Raw genomic sequence first — 7,224 nt, 5'->3', positions numbered from 1 at the left:
AATAATAATAACTTAACCGTCCACAGTTTTCCGTTAAAGGCAACTTGCCTAATGTCTACTGCGGGTGTCTGAAAGCTCCAACACCGGGCAAGTGAAATAAGAGACTCAGCTATAAATGTGTGTGTGCGTGTGTGTGTGTGTGTGTGTTTGTGTGATCATTTTAAAGTTTCAGCACGGCCAGCTGGTGGTCCTAAATGTTATTGTGATTTTATTGCTCAGTCTCAGTTTTCGGGAGGAAAACCCACTATGAATATTTTACAAGACAGTTAAAATACTTCAGGCAGATCACAATGGTAGCAGCGTGAGTTTGATGCCGGACACATGCACACACACACACGGCCACGCACACATTCACCAATTCACACAGACACACACACAAACACTCACACACAAACTGTTGAGAGACATATTCTGGAGTGTGTACCGGTATATGTGTGCCATAATGAGGTGTAGGGGCCAGGGCTCTTAGTCAGAAGGGCAGGTGTGGGTCTTCAGGCTTTGAACCCAATGAACGAAAGATCAAAGGTTAAATTCTTAAAAAGGAGGTCAGTGGCAGTTAGTTTCAACAGCTTGTCCAAGAGCTGCAAACATGAGTATCAATAACATGGATTTTTCAACACTTCCTGCTTAAAACTCCCTCAGAAGGTAATATGTCTGAAAATATAGTGCTGATTGAAAGTGCTTTTTGGTTCTCAACAATATTTATTGAGTTTTCCAACTATCTTCATGTAACATATCACTTTATGACTCTATGAATTTGAGATAAACGATGGAATAACCTCTCTTATGATTGTTATTGGACTGTTTTACATATGACCTTTCTTACATAATGAAACGACCACAGATAAGATGCACAGTAAGAGGTCCCTTTCTCTGTAGTTAGTCCATAATGTTTTTTTAAAAGTGCTGATATCAGATTATGCCAGATCTTGGAATGACACACGTTGCTTTTTCCCTCCAACATCACTTTTGTTATTGGGGTCATATAACCCTTTTCCAGACACTCAGATGAAGCAACTCTCCAATGGTTTCAGTAAGAGAAGACCTTGGAGAGAACGTGTGATGGGAGGAGCTATAGGAGGATGGGCTCATTGTAATGGGTGGAATAGAATAAATGGAACAGTATCAAACATATGGAAACCACATGTTTGACTCCGTTCAAATTATTCCATTCCAGCCATTACAATGAGCCAGTCCTCCTATAGCTCCTCCCACCAGCCTCCTCTGACACACACAATCTCCAAGATCTTTTCTTGCTGATTGCTTTGTCTGAGTGTCTGGAAAAGGGTTATACAAAAGAGATGTTGTAGGGGATTAGTCTACCCCTATGTCTGTCTCTCTCTCTCTCTCTCTCTCTCTCTCTCTCTCTCTCTCTCTCTCTCTCTCTCTCTCTCTCTCTCTCTCTCTCTCTCTCTCTCTCTCTCTCTCTCTCTCTCTCTCTCTCTCTCTCTCTCTCTCTCTCTCTCTCTCTCTCTTTCTTTCCATCACCCTATCCTTAGGATTTAAATGGAAAACATCTGGCCAACTCATGTGTCTTTCCAATCCAGGCCTCCTTTGGAAGACTCCTTTGTCTGTGGCTACACCTGCTGCTAGTTTATGGACCTTACCGTCTTGATGGAAACAGTGACACCAACACACACATACCCACTACTGTTCTCCTGGAGCCTTTGATCTGACGCTTGGACCAACTCTTTCCCAGGCCTCCCAACACCCATACATTGACATTGTACTTTCCCAGTCAAGGTTGTCAACTCGTTTCCTACTTTCAGACAGCAGTCCACCTCCACCCAACCACCCTCTCCCTGCCCCCTCCAACCTCTGTCTCACATCTGCTTTGCTGGCTAGACATGTCATTTCACCTGTTACGTCATGCTCTTACACTCAGGCACTCCAGACACACATACAGACAAAGCTGTTAGAACTGTATGCACTAGCAGACAAAGAGCCTTTTCATATAAAACGTCAGCCTCTCCAGTCCTTTCCAATACCGGCAAGGTCATCTCTACTTTATTGCTTGTTAACGTGTATGGTATATGGGGAGACTATTGAAAACAGGGGAAAACGCACACATACAATTGAAGCACAAGATCTGGACAAAAGATGAAACACATTATCCATTATCAAAATGTCTTCTTTTTTTTTTTACATGAGACATTTCTTATTATATTGGGACTAGTCCTCATTCACTCAAACAGCTGTACTGTTGCTGCCCTCTAAGAGGTGAGTCACCTACTTCAGACTACAGTGGCTTTGAAAGGGGACCTGACACCTGTAAGTGAACACCAGAGCAGGATGACAGTAAACCCTCTCAGAGGAACTAATGAGAGACCTGAGAGCCCTTCCTTAGTTCCTGCTGGTTCAGGTTGCTGCTGAAGGAGTGGTTCTGGAGAAGTTGGGACCATCCATGACTCACCAATGATAAGAGTTGTGTGACTGTCTGTTCACCATCTGTGCTGAACACAAGCACTGACTGCTACTATTATGTTATACTTCTACAATGTCCATAAAGACAAACATTCACTTTCATAAGGACTTTTGGATCCAAAACAATGACTTCTCTTATTAGATATTCTTATGAGAAATAGATTGGGTAAGTACAACGTCAAACAAATCAAGTGCAAAATGAGCGTTCCACTTGAGTAAAACACATTTTCATTACAGGTTGGCATCGCGTGAGGAAAACGCCCTGCACGTTTAACTGATTTCATGGAGTGGATACACCTTGTTGCAGGGGGGACGTGAGACCCAGGGGGCCAGAACATCTGTGGGGCTCAAAGGGACAGACAGGCTGGGGTCAGAACGGCCTGGGATAAACGCTTCTGGGAAAGGGGAGGGCAAAGCGGTTAAGGGGAGGGCAAGAGAAGAGATGGAGGGAGAAGATACAGTAAGTACACTCTTAGAAAGAAGGGTTCCAAAATGGTTCTTCGGCTGTCCCTATAGGAAAAACTTTTTTGGTTCCAGGTAGAACTCAATACCTGGAACTAAAAGGGTTCTTCAAAGGTTTATCCCATGCGGACAGCCAAAGAACCCTTTAAGGTTCTAGATTACACCTTTTATTCTAAGAGTGTACAACCAAACCAAAGGGAGAGAAATGTAATAGAGGGTGAGAGAAAAGGATGGAAGATAAAGAAAGGGAGGAGGGGAGAGAAAGAGGGCATAAAGAACAGGGGGAGGAAGAAAGGGAAAGGAAAGTCATCACCAACCAGGACGGCAGGGAGTGAGCTGGCCAGTGTGTTTGAACTGCCAGAGCCCTGGGCCCATTAGCTGTACTAATGCAGCGTTTGGAGGGAGGGAAACCGAGCCCCCAGAAAACCTTTTAATGTCTGCCATAACTCCTTTACCATGTGGAACCACCAGAGCCTTTTTAACATGTCTGCTGTATGCATTTGAAACTGGGCCAGATAACCCCTCTGCCACCCCACCCCTCCCCTCTCCTACTAGACCTGCTATTAGAGGGAGTGTGTGTGTGTGTGTGTGTGTGTACATGCATGTGAGCGCGCTTTAGGAAATGAGGCCCAATTAAACTGGGCAGTGTCTGCCTTATTAGAAAAACTGTGTTTGTACAGGGAGCACTGGAGAGAAAGAATAACAGCCAGGTCGGTAAAAAAAGCACTGATCAGCAGCATGGACACAAACATACGCACACCCACACACACAAAGACAAGACAGAGTCAATCATTCAGGGAAACTCCCAGCCTCCCACACCTACAGATATAGGATCTTAATTTGACCTATATTGTCACAGAAAAAGAATCCTGCAGCAACAGAATTTTAATGTTTAGTCCATAATGTTACTTGATCGGTGGTTAGGCTATGAGCTGGCCAAAAGTAGGCTACATGAAAAGTGCAATACTGTTGAAGGGATACTTCGGGATTTTGAAGCCCTTTATCTACTTCCCCAGAGTTAGATGAACTCACGGATACCATTTTTATGTCTCTGCATCCAGTGTGAAGGAAGCAAGAGGTAGTTTCGTGGGCCAATGCTAGCTAACATTAGCGCAATGACTGGAAGTCTATGGTATCTACTGGAATGCTAGCAATTACCATGGACTTCCTGATAGAATACATTGTTTTTTTATGTTATGAGGTCCAGAAGGCACCGGACCGTAGGAATGACCCAGCTAGCAACTTCCTTCAAACTGCACGCAGAGAGATAAAAATGGTATCCATGAGTTCATCTGACTCTGGGGAAGTAGATAAAGGGCTTCATTGCCAAAATCCTGAAGTATCCCTTTAATATAACCTTGTGTTAGTGTGGGTTTTCAGTGGATTTATGTACATCACGAAACTCATCTGCAGGAAATGTCTCAGCAACAAAAGAGTGTTCAATATAAGATCCTTCATCTGTAAGGGCAGGGTTTAACAAGAGGAGCTGATAAACAGGAAAAATGATGGAAAAGGTGTGAAAATGTGTGTGGGATGTTTTTGTGAGTGTGTGTTTGTGTGTGTGTGTGTGTATGAGTGTGTGAGAGAGAAAGAAAGGCAGAAAAATATGAAGGTAAGTAATGAGAGAGAGGGTTACGCCGAAAGAAAAGACGGATAAATACAAATTGGCTATCCAACAGGTACAAAGTATTACAGTTTTTCTCCATTGGTTTGGCTCATTTCTTGAAACAGAAATTACATTCTCAAAACTACATGGACAAACCTCCAAACCACTTGGCAATTGTTCACAACAGAATTGAATTTCTCATTCATTTCATCAAATTGCAAATGTCTAAGTACATGTCTCAATGTCTCAGTACATCTTTGCAAATGATTAAGTACAGGTAGCCTACATTTAGCACAATTTCCAAGTGAATAGATCTTGTTGATCTAAACTGATTGTTGATTCTCAGTCTAATGGTTGTTCGCTCCAAAACGTGTCAGCGTCATTTCATTGTATAAGTCATCACATGCACAATAGTCTGTTCAATTGTCAAAATTAGTCAAGAACATAATACCATGAATACCATATATGAATCCCTTTGGAACATTTGATAAATTTATTACAGCAATTGACAGTCAGGTGAAACTAGAACTTGACTAACGAAGGAGGAGTTTCACACATCTCAGATGACCAATCAAACAGTATGTTTAGTTACCTGACAGGTGCTGTCCATGACTGTGAATGCTGCCAAACATGTATGTAAAGAGCTTGACCATGCAGGACCAGTACAATTTCTGAACATGGAGGCACCTGGCCAAGTAAATGAACAAGGGCAACTGCCTGCTCGAGGAAGAGGAAGAAGAAGAAGAGGAGGAGGAGGAGTAAGGGTGCGTGGTGGTGGAATAGGGGAAGAGGCCGAGGAGCACGAAGACACCATGCTGTCCCGGATGAAATTCGGGCCACAATTATAGACCATGTCATCAACCATGGCCTCACAATGGCGGAGGCAGGTCGCCGAGTGCAGCCTAATGTGCCTCGCTCAACAGTCTCCTCCATCATCCAAACCTTTCGCAGGGAAAACAGGTATGTAGTCAGTCAATGATGGAATTATATGTTGTATAGGACAGGACACTGTGCATAGAGCAAGAAATATATTTATTTACATATTTACCTATTCATTTAGTGTGTGTGTGTGATAGGCCTACAGTAATATCTTACCTCAATGGGATGTTATGATACTAAAAATGACAAGAAAAACATTGGAGAAAATAAACTATGGAATAGTTTATTTTCTACAGTATTGATGATACAGTTTACAGTAGTATTCCAGTCACTGTGCAGTGATGCATTAGAATTGTGGTAAAGTTACTGTAAGTAAAAACAACAATACAATTACATAGGTAACTCATTCTGTAAGGAATACATAAGGTATACATTACGAATGGAGTGTTGTCCTTTGACTTCTATATCTAGGATTGGACGACAACCTTGCACAGGTGGCAGAGGAAAACTTCTCAATGAACAACAAGAACAAGAGATCTGTAACATGGTGATGGCAAATAATGCCATCACATTGAGACAGATCCGCGCTGCAATCCTACAAGACAATGCCATATTCCAAAATGTCAACTCTATAAGCATCTCCACAATAGACCGGATATTGAAGAAGCATCAGATGACAATGAAGCAAATTTACAGGGTACCATTTGAGAGGAACTCTGATAGAGTGAAAGAGCTGCGGTACCAGTATGTACATGTAAGTCAGTTACTGGTTGTCCATCATTATAACATTTTTACAATTAAGCAGTGGTTCCCAAACTTTTTGGCTTCAGTACCCACTTTACCTGATTTGTGTATCCAGGTAATCCAGGTATGGAAGTATTTGATTTATCTGACTTCAACATTTCGCCTAAAAACTGCAGCTTACTGTATGATGCAATTATCATTATAATCCTTATTTTGAAGAATATAACATACAATAAGAAAAGGGGTCAAAGAGCTGCAATTAGTGCCTCCCATGTAAATCTATCTAATACTGTGGGTTTTACTGTAACATTTCAGTAAGTCTAGTCATTGATGATTTCCCCCCTCCCCTTTCTGTCAAATACCCCCTGTAGTACCTCTGCATAGGGGTACATGTACCCCAGGTTTGGAACCACTGGAGTAGTGGCCAGTAGTATATTGAACTTGTGGAGAACATAGAACATTCCTATGTAATTGTCTGTAACTGTAGTGTATGACTCTTCTGTATGACTGATTTGATGTTTTCTTTTTTACGCTATTGTAGAGAATAATGGCATTGGAAGGAAACGAGACCCATCACATCCTCGTGTTTGTGGATGAAGCTGGCTTCAACCTGGCCAAGGGCCGAAGACGTGGCCGTAATATTATTGGCCACCGGGCCATGGTGGATGTCCCAGGCCAGCGAGGGGGGCAATATAACTATGTGTGCTGCCATATCGGAGAATGGTGTGGCCACTCACATCCCCAGTCTTGGCCCATACAATACACAGAAGCTCCTCATCTTCTTGGACCGCCTTCATGTTGATTTGATCCCTGAAAATGAGAGCGGTCTCGTAGGGCCTCACCTACCACAATATGTCATTGTATGGGACAATGTGAATTTCCACCGTGGCCCGCTCATCAGGGCCTGGTTCACTACTCATCCAAGGATGGTCATGGTGTTCCTACCACCTTACTCTCCTTTCCTCAATCCTATTGAGGAGTATTTCTCCGCTTGGAGGTGGAGAGTGTATGAGCATCGGGCTCAAGATCAGAGGTCCCTGCTCCATGCAATGGACGCTGCGTGTGAGGATATTACAGGAGATCAGTGTAGGGGATGGTTGCGACATGCA

This window comes from Coregonus clupeaformis, chromosome 28, assembly GCF_020615455.1.
Source record: "Coregonus clupeaformis isolate EN_2021a chromosome 28, ASM2061545v1, whole genome shotgun sequence".
Classification (NCBI taxonomy): Eukaryota; Metazoa; Chordata; class Actinopteri; order Salmoniformes; family Salmonidae; genus Coregonus; species Coregonus clupeaformis.
The sequence above is the reverse complement of the archived record's forward strand: the minus strand, read 5'-3'. Positions refer to the sequence as shown.